At 44.0% G+C, this 25,376-nt stretch overlaps 1 protein-coding gene across 3 annotated transcripts in view; it reads left to right on the top strand.

Annotated features, from left to right (window-relative positions):
- The first annotated feature begins 19,467 nt into the window (after positions 1 to 19,467).
- Positions 19,468 to 25,376, top strand: part of AFTPH (aftiphilin) — a 43,092-nt gene continuing 37,183 nt past the window's right edge. For 2 of the 3 annotated variants that reach the window (XM_068186383.1, XM_068186382.1), the window contains exon 1: positions 19,469 to 19,689. The gene's annotated coding sequence lies outside the window, so the exon portion shown is untranslated. Of the gene's footprint in view, positions 19,690 to 25,376 lie in introns of all 3 variants that reach the window. The other variant, XR_010997877.1, reaches the window with a different exon arrangement.

The following is a 25,376-nucleotide window of genomic DNA, read 5'->3' as shown; positions in this document are numbered from 1 at the left end:
GCACAGGGTGAAACAGCAGTGGAACTCACACGTGTGTTTCATCTCACTCTGCTGGGGCTGGATTCATGGGTGAGTGCTACAGGGTGAGTAAAACCACCAGATCAGCTCCAGAGACACATTATTATGACATCCAGTGTTTCACTTTTTGGCATCACTTTAAGTAATGTTCACATTGGCCTGACTGAGTGCAAGAGGAAACTTTTAGGTCTCAGCTTCTCTCAGTGAAAGTTATTGGAAAAATTCTGCGTGACCCAAGTGGGTAAAGGGTTACGCTCTCCAGCCTCTTGTGGCTGTAAAACACAGGGGAGGTTTTCTGAGGGAAACCTCAAACTTCAAACAGTACTAAAGCAGCAGATGAACAGGATTTGAGTACAGCTAGTTCTGTGGGTTTTCTCCCAATAAAATGACTGCTTCAGATGCTGCACAGGGAGTTCATCCTAGCCCTAAGCCATAAGTATTAATCTGTGGCCATCCCTGCTCAAAGCCAGACAGAGGCTGGCCCTTTGCTTACTGCACACAAGCCTAAGAAGGAATATGTTGACATCTGGAGATTCTGAGATAAAACACGGCATTTGGTGATAACCTCAATGCAAACAGAAATGGCTGTGAATGGTATAAAAGCATCACCTAGTCCCCACCAGACAGCAGAAGCACAGCACCTGCAGAAGTGCCTGGAGGGATATACATTAAATTTCACCACTTGCACGGGCTAACTCCTACAGAGGCCCTTGGGAGGCTCTGGTTTGACCTGTAATACTAAAGTGAACTACAGGCATGTTTTGGGGGCAAGAGAGGACACCTGATGTGGCAAGAGCCATGTGGACTTCTGTTCAGATCAGTACTACAGACACCTCACAGCTGGGCCTTATTTTGGTGGAGTGTTGCTGAGCTTCAAGTGAAGCCAATTCATGCTGAGGGATTTACTCACAGGAATACCACCAATATGACTCTTTGCTAGCACTGCACTTGATTTTATTTTTAAATTATGACTTTCACCACTTTTCTAAGAATAGAGGCTGGCTCTGAAACATCACGTCGGCTCCAGCATTCTTCAGAAGTTACACATTTCTTATTCTGCTGAGGTTTTGAGGCTTCAGTTTCCTCTCTGGTGCCTTGCTAGACCAGGGCTGTGATGCCAGGAGGGGTCATTCTGTGACAGACCCCGAGAAGGAGGTGTCTTTTCAGCAGGTCTCTTGCCAGCAGGCAGGAGGAGACCTGCTGCTCTCTTTCTCAGGGGTAAGAAGCAACAGCAAACCAGAGCCATGCTGACTCCTGGTTGGCAGAGCAGGGCTTCCTTGTGACTCTGAAAGGCAGGAACAAAAGCCTGGTTAATCAGAAAAGCTCCGCTGAAGCTGAACAGTAGATTTAAGCAGCAGAGAAAAGCAGGATTTCAGGACTAAGCAATCTGATACTAACTGCAGAGCCACGGACCGGAGCTGCTTCGATGGAGCAGAGAAGTAAAGCTCTGTTCTTGTGGAGCAGCCTCTTGCCAAGCATGGATGGAGATGCTGGAGGTTTCTGACAGTGCTCAGTGGCTCTGCCTTTGCCTGGCTCCAAAAACCCCTCTGATGGGCGAAAAGCCAGTGCTGACAGTGTTGTGATGTATGACCAGCTCCAGTAGCAGCTCCAGCACTGCATGCTCCAAGAGGCAGAGAGGATTCTTTCCTGGCTGCTCTCTAAGAAGTTTTCTGTTCAGTGGGAAAGATAAATGGCTGCCTAAGAGAGATCCAGACCAGAACTAAGGACAGAATATGGTTCTAGGTACAAAAAAACACTCTCGGGAAAGTAACAGATCAGCTACAACCTCTAGGGGAAAACAAAGTATTTCAATTTAAAAGTAAAAAGCCTGCAGCAAGGATAGAGGGGTTCCTTTTACACCTCATTTTTGGAAGAAAGATACAATGAGCTACAGTGGTTATTAAACAGGTTCTGAGGGGCAAAACTGGCAGCAGCTTTGGATTATTGTGTGAGTGCAGAACACAGCTTCCACATGCATTCCCCTCTATTTCCATTGCCTTTTCTCAGGGATGGCCAGTCCTCTCCCTGTGGGAGAACCATGGCTGAAAACCCCACTGCCAGAGGAACTCTTCTGTGGCTTCAGACCTTTATGTGTCTTCTAGCAGACACTAACCAAGGTGGATTTTATGTAGCACAATTGTTCAGTGAGCTACATAAAGCACTCACACAATAATCCAAAGCTGCTGCCAGTTTTGCCCCTCAGAACCTGTTTAATAACCACTGTAAATAACTTCAAAACACTGACAAAATCTAAAACTAGCATCAATTAATGAATGCCCCTTGCTATTTCTAACATTATTGCTCTTATTCTATGGGCAGGGAGAGGGAAGAACAGAGATGCAGCCATACTCAGCAGTCAGTACTGTAATTTGGAATACACTGATTTCCACACAATGTCTCATCACTGTGACTTTTGGCTACAACATTGAAGTTCAGGCTCCCAAGCCCCCCCTCCTTTGCTCACCAGGCAGACATTATTTGGACAAAATATATAATGGTAAGGTTGAGTAAGGCTATACACTGAGTAGCTCCTCTGGAATCAGAGGCACTATTTGTAATGCAAAATCCTTCCAAAATACAGCTTTTTATAATAGTAAAATGAATGGCATTCTGTCAATTTTTTTCACAGCCTCCACTGACTCACAGTGCTTTCAACTGCCATTTAAATAATGCAGAAGAGGAGATAGAACAAGATCAGGGAGTTTGCTGCACCTTAAATTTAGAAGATGGTGTGCACACGTGTTTCCCTAGACAAAATACAGCAATCACAACCTGAGTGATGCAAAATCTCTCTCAGTTTTGGTGGAAGTACACTGATAGCAACAGAGTACCTGCTGGAGTAGGAGCTGGTTTAAGGTTCCCATAATAAACCTTACCACTTTGAGCTACTCCAAAGATGCTCTCAAGCAAAATGACAGGATTTTATCTAGCAAAGGGAAACCCATGATTGTTTTAACACATTGTAAAGCTGAAGCTGTGATAATGCAGGCTAGAAGATGATGCTTTTAAGTGAAAGGGAAATTAGTTGTAATTATAATTTTTGTAGGCTTTCTGTATTGCCAGCTGTATTGATTTCCTTCTTCCTGTGTGTGACTGTCAACTGGGGAACATGATCCATTACCTCATGCTTGTGTTGGAGAGCAGCAGAGATTGGTGTATTATTAGAAACAAGATTCCCACAGTGTAATTGTAGCGAGTGGATGATCATACACATGCATATTAAAATACCAACAGATGAATTCCTGGACAGTACCAACAAACATTTCACTGTTTGGGGTAGGAAGAAAGGGCGAGAATGCACAGCTCAGAAATTCAACAACTGCAAGCACAGGGGTTTTACCTCTGAGAGTGTCCTCTGAGGGAAGCTGTGAAAAGCTGAATCTTTTCCCTTTCCTTTCTAGGATGAAGAAATTTGAGATCAGAGGGCCTATATGTCTCCTGTCTTACCTGATCCCATCATACATGAAATTATCTCTGTACCAGTACAGAGAACTGATGGCCATCCCTAGGCATCTTTCAAGGGCTCAGTCCTGGGTCTCAGCTACCAATGGGCAGTGTTTGGGGTGCCCATGTTGCACAGCCAAGCATGGTGCAGAGGTCCCGGGCTCTCTAAACCTCACCAGGACTGCAGAAGTGCAAGGCTTTTTCCTGGGAAGAAAACTGTACAGATGTGGGCAGACAGCTGGGAGGGCCAAGTTGACTGAGGAGGGCAAAGTTGGTTGAGAGGCAAGCAGGAGCTGCCTGTGCAGGGCCAAAGTGTAGCAGCATCTGTCAGCAACTTCCAGGTCTCATAAAGCATTTATATGTCTCATGTCAGAGAAGCTGTTCCAGACTCTCTGGGAATTATATCAGCCAGGTTAACAGTACTGCCATTGTGCTGGTTTAGACAGGACCTGTACAGGACCAGAAGAGGTCTGAAACTTTCCACTAAGAGCCAACTTTCCACTAAGAGCATCTGAAAGTAGAGCAGAATATGACTTCATTTGTGGAAGAAATAACTGAAGTACACTTAAAGCATTCAGCAGTCACTCAGGTAGTGTCAGAATGCCAGAATCCCAGCAGATTGTTATTGTATCCAATATAAATAAACTGATGGTCACAGACCATCACAGGAGCACGGTGACTATTACATTTGATAAAACTGGCAGAGCAAATAGTTCCCAGGCTTTGGGTGTGTTAACTGGAATGTGTTTTGGAGGACAGCACAAGGAATGCTGTGACAGACAGCTACAGCATAGCTGACCTCAGAAGTCCATTCAATAATCTTGAAATTTAGGTTTTTATCACTGCTATTGCAATTGGTGTTGGAGGCTATTTAATGCCTGACTTTTTGCAGGATCCTGTTACGTTTATGCATGTGGATATTGTTCAGGAATGGCAACATACTACATGCAAAAAAATCCCTGTCTTCCTTCAATGTACCACTCTTCTGTCTCATTATATGCCTTTTCATCCTCTAATAGGTGGATGAATAAAGAGAAGACCATAACCTAACATCTTAGTATCACTTAACTTTCTTTACACTTTCATCATGTTTATTATCACCTTTTTAAAGGTACACAGACCTTTTCAAATTAATGACCAAATAACAAACTGGAAGCTTTTCTAAAAGAAGTCTTCAATCCACACTGCAAGAATTAACAGTCACCAGAGTCAAAGTAAATTGCAGGTGGTGGTGAATTGCCTAACACCCTGATGTAAAGGTAAGATAAAGGCCAAATCTGGGGGTGTGAGCAACACAAAATCCAAATGTACAGACTTTGCATATCAAGTTTTATCTTCATGTCAGAAAAGTCTCTAATTATGCTGAAATGTGTGCTTTCAAGCTTTCCTATGCCTGGCCTTAAGAAAACTCCCTCCACCCCAAACTGACTGCAGCCAATGACTCCTTGCATGTCTTTCTCTCCCCACAAGGGATTTTAGACTTTAGGGATTGTAGTGAATCTACATAGCCATGTCACCAGACCAAACAGACCTCCACCTCCTCAGCCTGTTCCCACCTGCCTCTGGCCAGCCTCCAGATAATTGTTGTGTCTTCCTCTATGTTAAAGCCATCTTCTTCTACCTGCAGTGCTGGGAGGGAGCAGACCTGGCCTTTCAGAGCATACTGCTCCACTGAGAACACCTTGTTCTGGAGAGGGCATGGCAGGAAGAAACATCCTGCATAACATTCGGGGTGATGGGAGCCAGGTTTCAAACAGGAGGTCACAGCTTTCACTGCCAGAGACTGCCACCCATCTTGGGCACGGAGCAGCTCCATTTGCCATCTTCTAAGCTGCTTCGTTTAGACCTCAAAGAGATTCAGAGGGAGATGCTGGTTACCTTCACAGGTGAAATGCCATATAGGGCCATGAAGCCACAGGCTGTGCTGGTTGGCTTGCAGGTCTAGATCAGCATGCCAACACCTCCACAGCAACGTGTAACCATAGACACAAATACAATTACAGACGCATTTCTTGGGAGAAGGTGGTAGACTGACTCCAACATGTGTCAACAGCTTCCTAGGGAGAGGATTTAAAAGTGCTGTTTGGTGCAATAAAAACTGGTGCTTAATACTCAATTTTCTGCAAAGATGCGCTTTAAATTTTTTTTTTTTGCTTAGGTGAGCAGAGTGACTACATTAATGGGAAAACTGGAAGCCTTTTATGCCTCTCAAGCTTTTCAGTGGGTGAATAGTAGCTCAGACTGCAGGGGTATTTATGCCACCTTCTGCAGCATCTTATTTCAGCTATGGTAATTCAGTCTGGTCTCTGTGGGTTCCCTATACAGGCAGTGAAAACAGAGATGCTTCTCCAGAGGATGATTTAGCAGGGATGATTTTGATGTCCTGAATGGTTTTCCAGAGGCCTTAGCTCCAGTGATTATAAAAGAACCTTGAAGACACTCACTTCCTACCAAACACCTAAATGTAAATGCCTGATCTCCTTTTCACACACATACACATCCTGTGTTTGAAGTTAAAAAATAAATAAACCAGATATGGAAACAGTAGACCAGAGATAGGTGACTCCAGGTGTTTCCTTAAGTACCTATTAGGAAAGAAACTGCAACCCTAAGAAAGCAAAAATCAGCAAAAGCTTTCAGTGCTGAAGGCAGGGGGAAGGTTATGCATAACTAACAAAATAAAGAAGACACTTGCAGTTTTGCTTCCACAGAGGTTCACCTGTCCTGCCAGGCTTGGAAAAAGATCTGAATAAAAGGCTCTTGAAGAAGCCAAGGCACTTAAGGAGTGCCTGCACAACATTCCACAGGCAGTGCAAGCATCTTCTATACACAGGAGTAAGAAACAATACACTCTATCAACTAGAAATGCTAATGATGTGGGAAGGGCTCTGTAGACATGTGACCTTTATTTATTCTTAATTCTTTTCCATATTGCTGAGAGCAGTTTCTTATTAGCAAGATCCAAAGGAAGTATTGGTTACGGGAACTTTGGGTGGCTTAGAAGCAGGACCTGCATTGCCAGAAACAAGTGGCAATAGGAAAGCACTGCGTGTCTCCCCTTCCACTGAAAGTAAAGCCAGATAAAGCAGAACTGTGCTTCAAGAGAATAGATTTATCACTTTCCTTAGACTGAACAGGGTAATTTTTCTTTTCACTGTCCTTTTTGAACTGTTCAGCACTGGCACATGTAGGAAGACACAGAACATTGCCTTCTTGGAATTCAAAATATGCAATAGCTCTAGGCCGAGGAGTTTATTTACAAACAGCACCAGAAATGACAAATGTCTCAGTATTGAGCCTTCATTCCTTGGTGGTCTCCTACACTTGAATGTAGAGGAAACAATGCTGGTATTCCACAGATATTGAGGAGGTTACAGCAGCAAACAAATCTGATCTGAGCTGCTCTGGGTTGCCAGTTTTGTGTGTAGCTAACCATTTTTTCATTGAACCATAGGATGATAGATATGCTGAGTTGGAAGGGAGATGTCAGGATCATTGAGTCCAGCTCCTGGCCTGGACAGGTCACCCCAAGAGTCACATCCTGTGCTTGAAAGCATTGTACAAATACTTCCTGGACTCCGTCAGGCTTGGTGCTGTGAGCACTGCCCTGGGGAGCCTGTTCAGTGCCCAACCACTCTCTGGAAGAAGAACCCTTTCCTGGTATCCAACTTATACCTCTCCAAACCCCGCTTCATGCCATTTCCTCAAGTCCTGTCACTGGTCACAAGAGTGAAAAGATCAGTGCTTGCCCCTCCTCTACCCCTTGTGAGGATGTGGAAGACCCAGTGAGGTCTCCCCTCAGTCTCCTCCAGGCTGAACAGACCAAATGACCTCAGCCACTCCTCATATGGCTTCAGGCCCTTCATCACCTTCATAGCCCTCCTTTGGACACACTGTAACAGATTCATGCCTTTTTTTTTTATTGTGGTGCCCCCAATTGCACAAAGGGCTCGAGGTGAGGCCACACCACTGCAGGGTAGAGCTGGACAATCCCCTCCCTTGATTCCAAAAGGGTGGAATGCCAGGGATGGGTGAATGATCACTACCTACACAAAGCCTGATCCAGCCTGATGGGTGCTGCAGAGTGCTTTGCCAGAATCTGCCTATGGCAGAGATTAAGTGGGGAGCTCTGGGGGAGTGGGACAGAAAGCACTTGTTGGGCTCAGTCTCAGGTCACACCAATGTTGTGTGTGAGCGTGCTCACCCCCCCTGTAAGGCCGGAGCCTTTACAAAGGATGGGGAATGGGCAGAGTGCCTACAAACAGAAAAGGACAGGCCTGTGGCTCTGCAGAGACAGCACTCTCCAGCTGTTTGTTTAGCTACAGTCAGAATGCATCCTATTTTGTGAACCTGCCAGCACACAGAAAAAAACCATGAGATTGAAACCCCTTGCTCAGCAGAGGCAGGACACAGCCTTTTTACTTTCTAAGACAGTATTATTTTTATAGGCAGTCTTAGCTAGACTCAGAAGTCCTGATGTATTCTAACCCACTCTAAGTTCTTTGTCCACTTTGTCCACCTAAAGACTAAGCAAAGATTTAGGATGATGGACTCTCAACAGAGGGACAATGACATTTGTTAAACCTGAAGACTTCAAACATACAGCACTTTGCATCTTCAAACATTTTTAATTGCTATTCCCATTTATTTGGGTTCAGGATGGTGAGGTCTTTGCCGCATAGAGAATCAGTTTCTTGATGTTTTAAAATTTTTTAACCTGTTTTATAGTCTCCATATCAGAATAATTTGTTTTAATACTCCCTAGTGAAATGAAGAGAAAACCCTCAGATTCCTAATCAGGTTAGGGCTATACTAAAACATGGGCAAAGATCTAGGCAAGGGTGATCCAACTCTGACAGAGTGACAGCACTAAAGATGTAATTTAAAGATAATGGAAGTCAAAGAATTGGAAGTCAAAGGACTTGGACACCATCTTCTCTGTTTTAATTGCAGCTGGCTGCTCTGCAGTATCCTCTGGAAGAATCTTACAGGGGAGCAGCCCAGTAGCTGTAAAAGATCATGCATCAAAGCCTCAGAGAAAACAATCTTCATGCAGACAAACAATTTTAATCATCAAAAAAAGAGGCATCTCTTTTCTTTTTGTCCTTTGCAAGAAAAGTGTAAATACATACAGGCAGTCACACACAGAGTTATTCCTGACCTTCAAAATTATTTTAGCACCAAAAAGTCCAAAGCCTATAGGTGTGTTAGGTAGATATCAACACAGCTTGTTGCTCTCTATCAATAGAGCAGCTTACCACCTACAATCCCTTGGAAGACCCCTCTCATCTAGCAACCTATTTCTTGTTAAAAACAGTGATTATGGTTTTTCTGAGCTGAGCAATACCAGTGCAATGGGAAGCACAATGAGCATCTTTGTGCCCCAGTGAAAGTCCTATGGTGGTCATGCTTGCTTCCTGGGAGGTGAGATGGTTGAATTCAGCATCAAGGCGTTAGATCAGCCTAAAAGAATTCACAGGAATACAACTGGTACTCAGTAGTGCACACAAATGCTGCATGTTTCCCACATGCTACCTGACACAACTGCAGAGATTATTTCCTGTTCTTCATGAAACTCACTCAGTCAATATCATAATTTTTGACTTCCAAGAGAAACTTGGAGACCCCTGCAGAGGCTCACCCAGGCCCAGCATTAGCCTGGGGTCCAATACAGCTCTGACCTACTCCTATCTGCTCCCTCTTCCCAATTCTAGTGCAGAAAAAGAAATGGCAAGATGCAGCTCGGTGTGTAACAGTCCACCCCATCCCACAAGGAACCTGACACTTTTCACACATGAAGCTTTCCCATAGGCAAGAATGAGCTTTGAAAAGCTAAAGAGAAGAGTTTATAATGCAGAGATGACTCCTTCCATACAACCAAGAGAGCAAAACACACCACAGACATTTAACTGCACCAGGCCCTGGGGCATGCTTGCAGCTGTGCGATGCAACCAGAACGCTTTATAAGCAGAGCAATAACAAGGTAATAATTGTGAAAGAGGAAGAAACCTATCTGTTCCACTCTAAAAATGAATTACAGGCACCACAATAGTGTGCCTATAACAGGACCTGACTCAGAAGAAACTGGTCTGGCTCTGTAAAAGCAAACCAGCTCCAAGGCAAAGCCGAGCATGCAGTGACTCTGTCAGGTTTTGTAGGGGTTATCACCCTGGTTTTCTTCTATATAGATCAGGGTTGTAGCTCTGTCTGCCTGCATCTGTCAGATCGAGAAAGGGGGACTCTCCAGAGAAGTGGCCTAGCTAGTGACAGTGTATAAATTGTCACTCAAAACCAGAGATGTGTAACTAACCCAGGCCTCTCTGAAGGCATGGCCTGTAGGATAATTTAAGCATGTCTTGATAGCGTAGAACTACAGAGTGGAAAAATCTTCTGAGTGCAACCTGCTGTCAAGTTGCATCTGAAGACATTTATACAGAAAAAAGATGAAAGACTCATGGCTCAGCAGCCACAAAGTGGATACACCAACCATCCCTGATGGGCTGGCCAGAAGCACGAGAAGAATAGGTTAGTTTGTGACAGCTACCCCAGCATGTCCAGTCTACATCATACTCACCCCTGAAGCAATTCTGCAAAGGGCCATCTGATAGCAATTGGGTTCCATCAAAATGTCCCCAGAAGGTACAAGAGGACATGTTGGGGGCAGTCATCTGCTAAAATGCTGACGTTGTTTTTGAACAAAAGCTGGTTCACATCCCACCACCTCTTTGAATAAGAGGAACAAGATTTTGACTGGTGGGAGATCTCTGCAGTGCTCTTGAAACTCCTTCCTGCTCCACATGAGGATATGCACTGGAGTCTTTGCTCCTCGAAAAACCCAGGCTATTGCCAACAGGTTTTGTACCAAGATTTAATTGCTGCTCAAAGATCTGTGAGTGATCCCAAAAACAGCAACATTACAGACAGGCTGCCAAGGAGCCAGAGGCCTGATTCTGGGAGAGAGCTGCATGCCTAGCAAGGGTCGTGAGTCTTGGCCTCTCCACAGAGGAGAACTTGTTGGAAACTCCACCCAGAATGGAAGTGGTATATACCCAGTATAAGAACAGTGAGTTACTAAGGAGATGTTCTCTGCCCATGGGATGTCTTGCCAAAGAAGACAAGGCCATTTGCAGCAAAATATGGATAAATATGGATATAATATGGATTGTGGCCAAATTTGGAAATAATTATGTCTCCTTTGCTCCTACAACATTCCACAACTGGGCAATTGGCCCAATGCCATTTCCATGCAAACCAATTGGAGGTTGCCATCAGTCATTCATTTGAATCCACTGAACTGCTGACCTACATCTGACCAAACAGACAGAAAAGACCCTGTGGCCTACATTATAAACAATTCGATAAATGCAGGGAAATTGGGACAAAATATTCTCCCTCAGAACATCGGCTTGGTGATCAGCTTGTGCTGGGAATCGAGGCTCCTTGCAAGAAGCACCAAACCCTATAAATTGATTTATTATGTGTATTAACACTTTTTATCAGCTCAGTAGTTAAAAACAGAAAACTGTGAGCCCAATTCACTGCTGATGCACATCCATTGACTCAGTAACTTTAGAGATGGGCTGCCTGCAGCTCGCTGCTCCCTTGAAGTGCCACAGGCTGCCCTTAGATTGCATGTTTGGTGCAGAGTTGCAGAGAATGGTGAGGAGACACATCCTGGCAAGGGCTCCTGCAGACCACATCAGTGACTCCACGTAAGCGTGATGGGATCATATTTGCTTCCCAGGACCCAGAAGCTGACTCAGAGACGGCATCCTTTTCCCACTGCTGAAACCCCGTTAGCCATGATTTAGAAAGAGGGGCCTTAAACAGATTGCTCAGGTACTTGGATTTACCTAATCTCATCTTTCCTAGCTCATTTCATGGAAACAGAGCTGGTTCAGCTGCTCTCCAGAGATCTCTGACTGATCCTGGATATAGAAGGGGTGGAGGTTGGATTTTTCATCTCCTTATCTGCCCCACTGTCTGTGCTTGTCTTTGCCACCCTGCTGTTTGAGGGAAACAGTTCCCTGTTCTCCACACTCCTCTTTGCCTGCTCCTTCCCCCACTCAGCCTGTTCTTGGTACAAATGTCAGGTGTTCACTCTCTCTTCTTTCTGCTTGTGAGACAACAATGGGATGACACAGAGACCAACAGATTCCTCCATCTGAAGGTCTCATCCTGACTGCTGCTGCAGACAAAGGTTGTTGCATGCAGGACTCTGGCAGCTGGGGCTGACATTCTGTTAGCATTCAAACACATTTTATCTACTTGGAGCATGGTATTTCCTCTCCTGATTCTGTCTTATGACAACAGCCTCGTCAGGTAGTTTAGGGTCAGGTACAAGCCATCTCACACATTTCTCGTGTAAGAGCCTTCAAGGAAGCAATGCTCTTTTTTCTGAGAGCTAGCCTTCTCGTGTGCCTACATCCCAGATGCTTTGCATCTCAATGAATGTAGATCAAGAAAGCAAACCTATTACAGAAAAATATGATGGAGGATAAAATTGGAATGTATGGCTCTGAAACAAGGCATCAGATATGAGTCTGAAAGACAATGAGAAGGATTTTGACAAATACCTATGAAAGAAAGTACCTTCCTTGCATAGCAGTTGCATTTGAGACATAAGTTGTCATTAACCCAGAAAAACCTCTCCCATTTCCATTTTAAAACCTGGAACTGAATGCTGCTATCACTTGTGTTTAATGGACATTTTGTCATTCACTGTAGAAATGAAAGAAATTCCCTTTGCAAAAAAAAACCCTCAAATGATTTTTATTTATAAGCAGTTACACAACATTAGTTTATTAGGAAAACTTAATCAAAACATCTGAACCTGACACCTGAATTTCAATGACTGTGTTGACAAACAGAAGTGAAATGAATTTGTGTGATTAAAACGGGATATTGCAGGTCTTCTTAAATATATGTAAAAAAACCCCAGTGGTTGAGGCAAGTTTCAGTGATCCTAAACCTCAAAAAACCCCAACCAAATGAAATATCCCCAAACTCCAAAATGCCTTAGAAATGAAAATGTCTTCAAATAGATGTTAATGGAGAATACAGGAATGTATACTACTACCCTGCATAGGTTGGTATGCAAGAGACTGCTTTCACAGTGCCTATTACACACATATTTATTACACACATTGAGTGAATAGTTTGTACCTTGGAATTTCCTATCAGCTGATCTTCAAGGGTGTTGGAGGCTCAAGAGCCTCACAGAAAGGAACTGCTGCACCAGGGAGGAGGATGACTTTGGAAATCAGCTCGCCTTTGCCCAATAAATGAATGAGACCATTAAAACAGAATAATGGTCTTGACCACTTTTAAGCACTTTTCATCTTAAATGTAAAAAGTTCTCAAGCCATGCCTCTTAAAGGCAAGGGACTGTCATGAAATTAATAGTTTTGATTTCTTTTCTTATGGGCTTTCTGCATTTAGAGCCTGCACTAAAAAAAAAAAAAAAAAAAAGAAAAAAACCAAACAAAAACCAACAAGAGCCAAACCAAAACAATTAGTTACACTGGAAAGCTTTGCTGCTGTGGGCATGAGAAATCTTGGCTTTCCTGCTGACAGCTGAGGTACTCAATACAATCTTCTAGGAGAAGGAAGTATTGTCAGACCTGGGTTTGGTTATGGACTCTGCTGACAAGCCTTGTCACCATTAATATGTACATACACTAAAATACACTTTGCACACCTTGCTGATGAGTTATGTATGCAAATAGGTTGAGGCCAGGTGCACACGTAGCATTGCCACACTGAAGTCATTAACTTGTGCCACTTGGAGGATGTGGTCTAGGCCACAGCAGGAAAAATGGGGCTCTTTAGACATTCATGATCTGGTTAATCCACTGGGTAAGCCCTTACATGGCAAGAATGTGAGTCTTCATCTTCATTAGATGCTCCAAATCAGCTGCATACGTGGTCAAGACTCAGAAAGAACCTCTTTAAAATAAACATATGACCAAACCAAACCAGTGAGCCAATCCAAAACAAAACACACACACATACAAAAGTGCCACCCCAGAAACCACCCCCAAAAAAACCCCAACCCTCCCCACAAACACTGTTGAGTGTCAACAATCACATTCTTGCCCAAATAAGCCTGAGCCAAACCCCAAAGAACCTACATTCAGATGTAGAAAACCTCTAAAATAACTGTTATTTCTGTTCTCTGTAACTACACTGGGCTCTTTGTAGTTAAGACATTCAGGCCTGTTTAAGGGCAATTCTGAATTTTTTAATGGCTTGGTAATCACAAGAGAATGAGCTGCTGACATAGCAATGCCTTCTCACTTTTTTACTAGGACTCCAGCAAAGATATCCAGAGCGACTTGTGGAAAGTTCCAACAAACTTGCACTCCACCAAACAGAATACCTATGTGCTGCATCTGAAACATATGTTACAATGTTTTATATTTTATGCCATTGCAACTAGAACAGAATGGAGACAGACCCTTGCTTGGGGAGCTGGGAAAAGCTAAACCACCTTTGCTGGATCCCCAAAACCAGAGAAACCAGTGCCTGGTCATTCTGCATGCCCGGAGGTCAGTGCTAAAGGGAGCAGCAGTGAATAAGAAGATGTGGGGAAGTTTGCAGACCCGGATGGGCTCTTCACAAGGGGTCTCTGATGCGGCTGGGCGATGCCCTGGGGCCAAGACAGGCACTCCTGGCTTCTTCACTCTAACAGAGGTGAGAGCCCAGCACTGCCCTGGGGAGGAGCCAAGCAGTGCGCACTGACTCGGGGTGGAGCTGAAGGCACGAACCACACCCCAAAGAAACAAGTATCCACTGCTCTTTGATCTGTTTTACCACCTTTCCATGCCAAAGGACAGCGGGGTTCAGCAACAGGCTGCTTCAGCAACAGTTCATTCTCTGCTCAGCTGCAGCTTTGTTTAACTCAGCTAGCAGTGACTGCAGAATTTTTCTTTTATTGATTGATGCCCATTTAGAAGCCAGAAGAAAGCACATATTATTCATTCAACTAGCTTTCATAATGCTCAACTTATGAAACCACAGCCACAAAAAACTTTCATATAAAGCTTTTGAGGCTGATTGGTGAATTCAGTCAGAAAAGACCTTTCTGCTTGATAATGCAGTTGTAGGGGTTATTTCAGCTATAAGGGCATAAGATAAACGCAGTTTTACTGAATTTAAAACATTTTGAACAAATGTGCCAATTCAGTTTCATGTCAGAAAAAGTCAAAACACTCTGTGAAGATGAAATGCAATGATTTCACAGAATATTAGAAACATAGAATATGCTGAGTTGGAAGGGACACTTCAGGACCATTGAGTTCCAGCTTCTGGTCCTGCACATAGCATCCCAACAATCACACCCTGTGCCTCTTCACCCTCTCTGGGTGAAGACCTCTTTCCTAATATCCAACCTAAACCTCCTCCAATTGAGCTTCAGGCTGTTTCCTCAACTCCTGTCACTAGTCACCGGCAGAGATTTGTGCTGCCCCCAGTGAGGATGTAGAAGACCCCACTGAGGTTTCCCCTCAGCCTCTTCTTGTCCAGGCTGGACAGAGCAAGTGACCTCAGCCACTCCTCACACAGCTTCCCCTCCAGACCTTTCACCTTCCTTGTGGCCTCCCTTGGACACTCTCTAACAGCTTTATGTCTTTTTTATATTGTGGTGTCCAAAGCTGCCCCCAGCACTCGAGGGGAGGCCGCCCCAGTGCAGAGCAGAGCAGGACAATCCCCTCCCTTGCCCGGCTGGGGATGCTGTCCCTGATGCCCCCCAGGACACAGGTGGCCCTCCTGGCTGCCAGGCACTGCTGGCTCATGTTCAACTTGCCATGGACCAGGATCCCCAGGTCCCTTTCCATGGCACTGCTCTCCAGCCTCTCGTTCCCCAGTCTGTACATCCAGGGCTGCACCATCCCAGGTGCAGAACCTGGTATTTGCCCTTGCCGAAGTTCACATGGTTGGTGACTGCCCAGCTCTCTAATTCATCAAGGTCTCTCTGCAGGGCCTCTCTGGCCTCGAAGGAGTGAACAGCTCATCCCAATTTAGTGACATCAGCAAACTTGGTATTCCTTTGAGTCCTGCAACCAAGGTGTTAAAAAAGATGTTGAAGAGCACGTGGCCAAGGATGGAGCCAATAGCAGAAATAAAAAGCATAAGGCATTAATGAAATTAAACTATTTGGTAGGTTAAAAGACCATTTAAAAATAATTCTATGGATAATATAAAATCTTTAAATGTCTGATTTGATTGTGAATTTAAAATAAATAAATAAATAAATAGAAAGGAAAACCAAGGATGATAATTTCTCAGGACGCTGACTATCTAGTTTCTGATCAGCAGCATTGCCAGACTTGGCAGAGAGGGAAGCACACTGCCTGAATTTTGGAGACTTTATCTAGCCTTTGATTATAGCAAATTTCTTCCTCACTCAGTGGAGAAGCCAAAAAAGTTTGCAGTGGCAGGAGCCATGTTGCACTGTATGTATTTTTGAAATTAAAAAGAAGAAAGTGCACTACCCACTACCAGCAGTACAACATCTTTCAGAAGATTTTCTGCATCACACTACACAATATATGGTACAGCTTATATAAAACTAAAATTTACATTCAGGAGCCATGTTGAAGCCTTCAAAATGAGAAATAAAACCTAAATTTCTTCTCTATAAACACTACATACTCATTTTTTTGACAATTATAAGTGACTAGTTTTATGAAGGACATGGATGTAGACCATAGCAGGTTCTTCCCACCGTCCTCAATTCCCAAGCCAGGAGGAGAGTCTGAGCCTCTAGACCACGCAGGGTTTTGGGAGAACCTTTCTGAATCACCCTGACACACCAGAGTACCCTTTTCCATCTGAGACTTCTGGGAAGGCTGCGCCCTCTCCTGACAGTTCAGGATTCAGTAGCAGTGACTGATAAAGCCACTTTGCTGCAGTCAACAAGCCAAGGCTCAGCCTCAGACCCACCAAGACCAGACCAGCTCGACTTAAAACCTTTATTGCACGGTGCAGAAGGGCTTCACGTTGAGATGGATATATCAAAATTATAATTTTTTTCACCATGCTTTAAGAAAACAAACGGCTTGAAAGTATATGCTTTAAAAACACCTCACCATTTATTTGAAAATGGATAGAACACCGTGCTAGAATCATCTCCAAATAAGATACAGTGTTTACAATCCAAGCAACTCTGTAAAGGAAACTTTCATATGTTAAAAATATAACCTTGAAATTACTGTTGTAACCCATGAATTCTATTCCACAGAGCTAATACATGATATGGCTAATGCTATTATAAAGAGTCAGTCTGCCTTCACATGCAAATGTAATCTCCTTCAACCAGCAAAGCTTATGCAGGAACGACTTGAAGAAATCCCACACATCTTGTCAGTCATTCACACTATGCCTAAGTGAATATTAACTTCATTGTTTTGTGTGACATGCTTACCTCTCATCTGATCTTGCATTCAAGTTAAGTGAATTTTGTGGACTCACAACTGCATACTGATTAACGCTTCTGGTCCTGGAAACTTCTGAACGCCACCAAGAAAGAGAAGGACATTTTCACCACATCAGACTGGCAAGGACTATTTGGAGGAATTTTTTGCCTTTTTTTATAGCTTAGGATATGAGTCACTTCTTCAAAGCATCTGAAATTTTACTTAACAAATTTCCTTTGAATCTAGAACCTGATTACTGACACCATTTATCTTCCTGGATTTTCTTCTGAGATACGTGATTGTTCTGCAACTGTGGGCTTTTGCACAAGAAGGGCTTTACCATTATGTTTTTCTTTAGGGTGCCAGTGTTGCAAAATGTGCAACATGTAAAATTTTCTTAAGAAAGGATGTTCTTTAATGTTTTGTCTTTTTATACTTTCAAGCCAAATCAGCAAGAAGGGAGATTTAAACAGCGAGCAGCTAACAAGCTCTAAGTGACACACAGGTGTTAGAAAAACAAATTTCTTGTGGGTAGAATTGCCTTCTTAAGGTTTGGGGCTGGACTTGCTTCAATGATCTCAGACCCAGGGGGAGGTTAATCAGGCATGGGGAGAAGGATGTACCACAGAGAGTGGACACAAAGAATGCGGAATTTATGGGCCCCGAGGACATTGAGCAGAACTCCCAAGATGAGGAAGAAACCAATAAAGACAGCTCAGCGACTGTGCTGAATCAGCTCTGCCTGGGTAAAAGGTAATTCCAGCAGGGACAGATCACAACCACCAGCTGAGAGCCCACCGCAGAGCAGGAGAGAGCCTGAGCATGCGGACTGGTGAGCATGAGAAGAGAGAGAGTCATTAAAAAACAGAGGAGAGAATACCAGTTAGTAAGAGAACTGTGTAACTTGTAGCCAATAAACACTAATTCCTTTGTTTGCTAGAATGTATAAGTAGTAAAAAGTGTTCATAGTTGGTGTGCTTGATTTGTGGAATACCACAGAGGACTCAGGCTTGTGCAACTCTAAGAAAAATAACCAATGTCTCTCTGGAGTGTGTAATTATTGGCTTGTTGCACTTGGTAAAAAAACTGATTTTTCTGGACAACACTGGGGCTTATGTTGCTGTCTGGAGAATTTACAGGCAGCATGTTTATTTCATGTATCATTCAAATGGTTGGTAAGGCAGATGTAAAAGAGAAGGTTATTATTTTACCTTCTCCAATTGTATTATTTACAACAGGATGGTTTACAGTCATAGCCAATGACCACCAATTAAACACATCTGGAATGGAAAATGATTCTTCACGAAGCAGTACCACACAGTAAGGGACACCTCGGGCCCCTGGAAGTTAAGGGCTACTGCCAGACATGGGGGTAGCATGGAGGGGGGGGGAGAAGATCTTGTTAATCACATTGTTGTACACTGGGTGAAGGTCAAAGAGCACTGAGCGCTAAATTACCCTGTCCCCTGTTCCCTCCGGCTTCTCCTGTCCTGCCGGGTCAGCACAAGCTTCACTCTGCGCTTCTGACACTAAGCTGAAAAAAGAGAGCAGCCACCAGGAGGCGAAGTAATAGAGCCTCATTAATAGTAACACAGACTCATTAATAGTCATCCACGATTATCTTCAGCTATTGTAACAGGATTCAGAACGTCAGAGAAACGTTGCATTAACAATATAATTCCCCCCTGCTTCACAAAACCTTCTATTGCTGACTAAATTAGCAGATTCATTATAATTACCCTTAAACGCGTTTGAGGTATCTTTATTCCATGAACCTATCTGAAACGTGAAACGTTCTGTGTTGTAAGCCTTTCTCAGCCAAACCACCGCGTGTTTAAACATGGGGTGTGCGCGTATCTAGAGCCTCTGGAGGAACACAGGCTCTGGGGTGACCTTATCGCTCCCAGACGAGGCTGTGGCCAGGTGGGGTCGGCCTCTCCCCCCAGGCCACCAGCGACAGGACAAGAGGCCACAGGCCTAACTAGGCAAGAGAAGGCTTGGGTTGGACATCGGGAGGAATTTCTTCACAGAAAAGGTCACTGAGCCTCGCAATGGGCCGCCCGGGGAGGTGGCGGAGTCACGGTCCCTGGAGGCGCTCCAGGGAAGGACGGAGGCGGCACTCGGTGCCGCGGCCCGGCTGACCCCGCGGGGCTGGGCCCGGTGACCGCAGAGGTCTTTCCCAACCGGATCCATCCCGAGACTCTGTAACCAAGCCCCAGCGCTACGCTTCGCTCGCTATTTTATTAACGCAATCCTCCTCCGCGCTGCGACCGCTGCACGGAGCTCAGATAAGCACGGCCCCAGGACGAACGGCAGGCTTTGCGCGCTACTTAAATGCCACTCTCTTAAACGTTACTCTTTACAGTTTTAACACACAATCCCTTGGGCTCAGAACTAGCTGGCGTTCAGGGCCCCTCCCAACCCCAAGCCGCTCCAGGGCTCCGCGTCCCGCCGGCACGGCAGGACCCACAGGAGCGCTGCGCTGCCCCCTCAGCCATTTATCCGCAGGGCTGCGCACGGCGGGGCCGGGCCGGGCCGGACGTGACGCGGGCGGCGGCGGCGGCGGCGCGGTGCGCGCCGGGAGCGCGGTGGGCGGCGGCGGGCGGGAGGCGGCGGCCGGAGGGGGCCGGGCCGCAGCGACGCGGTTCCTGTCGCCCACAGGGGCTCCCCTCCATGGCGGTTGCCGCGGGAGGCCGCAGATAACCGGCCGCGGCCCCTCTCCCCTTCCTCCCTCCCTCCCTCCTTCCCTCCCCCTCCCCGCCCGCCGCCATGCCCGCCCGGGCCCCGCCGCCCCCCGCGCAGCCCGCAGGTAAGAGACGGCGGCGGGCGGCTCGCTGCCGCGGGGCCTGGCCGCGGAAGGGCGCCGGGGACCCCTCGGCGCTGCCCCCGGGGGACGGCGGCGGCCGGGGCCTGTCGGGGCAGCGCCGTCCTTCCCGTTGGCCCGCGGGGGAGGGCGGCGGGGCCCGGGCGGGGCAGGGCAGGGGGGAAGAAGCCCCGCGGCTCCCCGGGCTCGTCCCGCCGCAGCCGGAGCGGGGGGGTTCGGCTTTGTCCTGCGGCGCGGCCCGCGTTTTCCTGGGGTTCAGCGGCGCCGCAGCTGCGAGAGGGCTCAAGGATGTGGTGCAAGAAGTTAAGCTGTCCTGTGCGGTTGGCTTTTCCTGACAAGCTTTCTCTGTCGAGGGGCGTAAAGCGTGTCGGTTGGTTGCTAAATGCATCTGGACATGGCAGGCTGAACAGGGTTACGGTAATTTAAGCGTGGTATTTTTCTTTTTGTGAAGGAGGTAATGTCATTCTAAAATGGGGCGAAATTGCTTAAATGTTGTTAGGTCCTGACAGTTCAGTTTGCTATGAAAAGTGTCTGCTGGATGAACCAAAATATAGTTTTTCCTTTAGAGAAGACAGTGCCTTAAAAAGCAACGATTAAAGTGGGATTCCTTTAAAGTGTCAGTAAATTGGCCTCTTAATGGTGACAGCCCCTTCCTTCCATCTTCAGCACAGAAATGGAAACCGTCGGCAGCTTAATGCTCCTTAAGCAAACATCTGTTCATAAATGACTGGAGTGACAGAGAGAAACACTGTTGACAGGAGCTGCGCTGGGTTGGTTTTACAAGTTTTGTTTCCATGCATGGTTTAGAGCCCAACGTGCTTCATTAGAACTCATTTTTCAGCTGTTGAGCCCATGGTAAAGTGCGTTTGATGGATGCTGCTTTTTAGCTGGATTGGTCCTTGGAGATTGAACAAAATTAAAAGTATTTCCTCCTTGTTTTATTCTCTGAGCATATGAACGAGACTTGGAAAGGCAATTAGCCTACTTTAAAAATAAAAATGGTCTGTTGTGTTGTCAGCACAGGCAGAGGTTTGCACATGCAAGGCACAGGTAGCAGTTTCTCCTCCTGAAGTTGGAGTTATACCTGGAGGAGTGTAACATTAATTGTGAGAGCCTGGGGAAGAGTTGGAGTACCTGTGACTACTGAGGGCTTGTTTTGTTTATTTTAAACAGTCATGTCAGTGAGAAAAAATAGTGTGAATGTGAGAATGAGACATAAAAATATGTAGAAAAGCTAATAGAGCTCTGGTGTTTTCATTCTGCATTAATAGTTGCATAAAGTACACATTGTGTGACCTTTTAAGGTCATGTGAAAGTATGACCTCTTGTTTTTATTTCCTTAATTTGTTTATAAGTAAGCAGTTGAAGGATCTCGACCTCAATTGTTTTGTTTTGTTTTTTTTAATGTACTTTGTTTCTGTTCAGATCATGGTTTTGTTTAGTAAAGGATTTAAAAGACTATAAAATCTGGAGTTCACACAGTGAATCATATTTGTGTTACATATTGCTGGTGACGAGGGCTCTGTGTGATCTCTGCATTTCTACTTAAAAACTCCAGTAGCTCACTAAGCTAACACAAGCCTCTTAACACCTTAATTACCCAAAGTAATAGCCTGAACCTTTCAATACTTTGAAAAGACTTGTCTTTCACAGTGGAAATAATAGAGCAGCCTAGATGGACCTCAGTCAACTCTGCCTTTTCCTCTTGAAATATTCATCGAGCTGTCCTTGCAGATCTGTGGTGGTATCAGTTGGAAATCCAGCAGTAAAGAAACTGATGCTCGATCGAGTTGTTTTCACTACACTCAGCAGCATAATTTTCTTGCAGATACCATTATCTACCTCGACAGAATGTTCATTCCTCTCTGTGCTATTGTGCTGTTTGACAACTTAAACTGCTTCTTTGTGAACATTTCAGCGCAATGACATGCTAACCCTTTCACGGGGATTCAAAATACTCATAATTTTTCTGGATAGTCAGAGAAGTGCCTTAGATCCTACTCATTCCTAGGTGTTAGAAATTTTGTCTGTTAGATTTTCTCCTTTGTGCAAAAAAAACACACTGAGTAAGCTGCTGCTATGGCACACACACACAGGAAAAAAGCCTTGAAATATGCCTTGTTTGAAAACTGACAGACTCATTTTCAGTAGACTTTCTTTCCGGCTAATGTCTTTGGCAATTAAAGTTTTCAATTGCAAGGAATATTTCTGTATTGGTGCCACTTGCAAGGTGATCTAAGAAATCTGCTGTAAAGCAAATAATTTGGGTTTTTCAAATCAAAGAGTCCTGTGCTGGGAGAACCACAGGGAAGGGCAAATCCTCTCTTCACTTTAGAATGTTTGGAAGTAGGGTGAAGGAAACGGGAAACCTCAAGTTCATTTGTCTATTGATAAGAGATGGAACATAGATTTTATTCTTTGGAGTATTAGGTGTCCCTCCTGTATTGTGTTTTTAATATGAGTTAATGTCTGTAGGTGGGATAAATGGTGAATAAGTAAGCCTGCTCACTGAAAAACAAGCAGTAAGTACATTTGCAGTATTGGGAAGAAGACCCATGGTTGTTTTCGTTGTGCACCTGTATTTCCTCTGCCTGGCTGTGAGAGAAGCTGTCACAGCAGAGTGCAGCCCTGGGCAGTTCTGATCTGCTCTGTGCTGCAGCCTGGGTGAAGTTTGGAGGGTTTCTGTGTGATGGAGATCATACTGCTCTGTGAGGAAGTCTCTGAGAACACTTGACCCTAGGTAATCTAGTTCTAATACTTTATAATCTAACACCTTTTTATCCTAATTTAGAACACATTCCCAGCTAGTATGCTTGAGGGTAACATCCAGAAATAGATTTCTCGCTGAGTTGAGCACTGTTTTAAAAGGAATTTAAGAAATCCTAAGAATGAAAACATCTGAGTTATGTGTTAGTTACGACGTGTGTCTTTACGTGTTGTGTGGCTGTGTGCTGTATGTTGGACACAAATACTGCATTCCACAGAGCCAGATTGTAACCTGACTGTCCCAGCCAGCTGTGTTTGCCCATATGAATTTAAGATGTGCTTGTTCTTACAATGTTTTCCCCACTTTCTGTTTATAGATTTATGTACAGGCAGCATCTTGATCTGCAGCTGTTAAAGCACATCAGTAGACTTTGAGTTGAAACTTTTTTTTGCTTATAGTAACTTTGAGGATAACCTTGTCTTTTAGGTTTGGGGAGTAATGCTATTCTTGGTTAAAAAAGGAGTTTAATGAACCAACAGAACATTTAGATTCATATTTTCCAACAGCTCCTCTGATTCCACAGCTAAGCCAAAATGAAACAGGGAGAAGTGAAGCAGCACAAATACTGAAAATACATGTTTGCTTCTTTATATAGTTTAACAACATTTAAAATGAAAATGCTTATACCCAAGATCTGTTTAAATTTGACATTTGTGCCACCTAACTTGGTATTCCTGCATTGTCAGTGGTGAGAGGAAGAGCAGCATTGTCAAAGAGGTTTGAATATTGAATGGGCTGGATTGTCTAGGGGTGCCTGGTGTTTAATGCCAGCCTGAGGAGCTCAGGAGAACAGGATAAATGAGCTGCCTGAGGTTAGTGCCAGATTCTTGGTAAAGCTGTCCTGAGTTCTGTTACTTTAATCTTCATTATACATACAACACTTTGTAATAGAAAGTGTCCAGCAAATTCAGTGTTTGAAACCACAGTAATGTACAATAGAATTGATTAATTCCAAATGTTTGGTTGTGAGAAATAAGGCTTAGATGTGTTTGCCTTACTGGAACTGGAGAACATTGTTTTCCTCAACTCATACACGTCCAAGAAAAGGTGCTCTGAAACTCCTGTTTTGGGTAATGGACCTCCTGGCTGTAACAGCATTAAGTTCAAAATCGAAAACATTGATTTCTTGGAGGCTTTATGAAGTAAACATTTTCTTGCTGTATTTTGGTTGCTGGTAACTATTTCCAAAAATAAAAGTAAGCTTATTAAACCAATTTGAGAACATATTGACTTCAGCCTGGTCAGACACTCTCTCTCTAGAGTGAATTTGGGATGCAGAAATGCTGTTCTAACAGGCAGGCTCTCCTCATTTACAGCTGCCATTCTAGAAATAGGTTCTCAGGTGAAGAAAGACTGGGAATCTGGTTTCCATGGTTCATAAGCCAAAGAAAAGGCAAAGAGATAATGGAAGAGGACAGCTTTTCCTACTGGAAGCCAACACTGTGCTGTAATAAGAAGTCTAAATCTGGTCCTTACTGTGGTATTTTTGGCATTTGCTAGAGGAATTCCCTTGCAGTAAGAGTTAAATGTTCTTGGAAAGATCAGATGCTAGCAGCTAATGACTTGAATCCATCTCCTTGTCATTGCAAGGCTTTTACTGTAGAGTATTTCAGTAACGTTGTAATTTCTGTCATGGAGATCTTGATTGTGCCATTTCTGATTATTGTGTTTCCTGTGTGCTTTAAGGAGGTGCTTTGCTTAACTCAGCTTTTCTTCAGAATAACCCGCAGCTGAGAGGTTATTCATTGCTTCCTCTCAAATTAAAGGAAACATTCTGCTCTACAAGGGGTTTCTTTTGAATTTACATGCCTCAGGTATTTCTTTAGAGATACTCTTTGTGACCTCCTGATTTTTGAGGTCTTATGTAAGAGCCAAACATGCCGTTTCAGGTTTTGCCTTAGAAGATTCACAGAGAAGGAACTGTTTATACCTGCTTTTGTGTAGTGTAATTGCATTGTTGTTTATGCTGCCTAGTCTTTGTTAGGCTCTTACTCTACAAAAAGGTAGTGAGCAAGGATGTGATCTGTGTGTGAGGAAAGCACATATTGTTCCCTATTTACTGCAAACCACTAATAGCCTGGTTTTGTTGTAAATGTTTTGAAAACCTAGTTAGTGATCAGAAAAGAAGGATATGCATTTTCTCTCTCCAGTTACTTGCCTATCAAAATTTTTCTAGCATTTTCTGTTTTCTCACTTCTTTTAATGTTTCAAATTAACTTGAATTGCATTCTTAAATAAATGCATGTGACTTGAGAAAAAAGATTTGAACCTCGAATCTTAATTAATTAATCAGCATTTTTCTTCTTTAGAGTACAATGTCAATATGTACTTGTGAGTGTATTGGTGAATTGCATTTATAGTATGACTTCCACAATGGTCTCCTGTTTGTGGTACTGAAACTTTTTGAGAAACTCCTTGATAGTGAATGTTAGAATGTGAATATAAAGAAACACATGGAAGTAAGAACTAGCATTTCCAGTTAATAAAAACCCAACAAGCAAACATGTAAAAGAAATGCAGAAAATTACATCTGAGAGGGAATACAATTCTTTTTTTTTTTTCCTAGAAAATGGTACAACTGCATGCCATGAACAATTGATAGAAATCTGTCTTCAGTCTAATCTTAAACTGTTGAGATCTGCAGAAGTTACTGGCATTTGTCAACATAAATCTGTGTTTGTGACTAAAGCAATCCACTAAACATGAACACTTTAACTGTGTCAAATTCCTCACCTCGAGGTGTAAGGTCTGATGCCAGAAACCTGGGTTGTTGCATATTACAAAGCACAGGAGTTAGGCAAATTATGCTCTGTTACACAAGACTGTTATAATTTCCTTCAAATCACAGTCCTTATTATTTAGTGTACTGAAAAATTGGTGGTTTCTTTTAAGAAATACACGTTTA

Source organism: Anomalospiza imberbis, chromosome 3, assembly GCF_031753505.1.
Source record: "Anomalospiza imberbis isolate Cuckoo-Finch-1a 21T00152 chromosome 3, ASM3175350v1, whole genome shotgun sequence".
NCBI classification, from domain to species: domain Eukaryota; kingdom Metazoa; phylum Chordata; class Aves; order Passeriformes; family Viduidae; genus Anomalospiza; species Anomalospiza imberbis.
The sequence above is the reverse complement of the archived record's forward strand: the minus strand, read 5'-3'. Positions and strand labels throughout refer to the sequence as shown.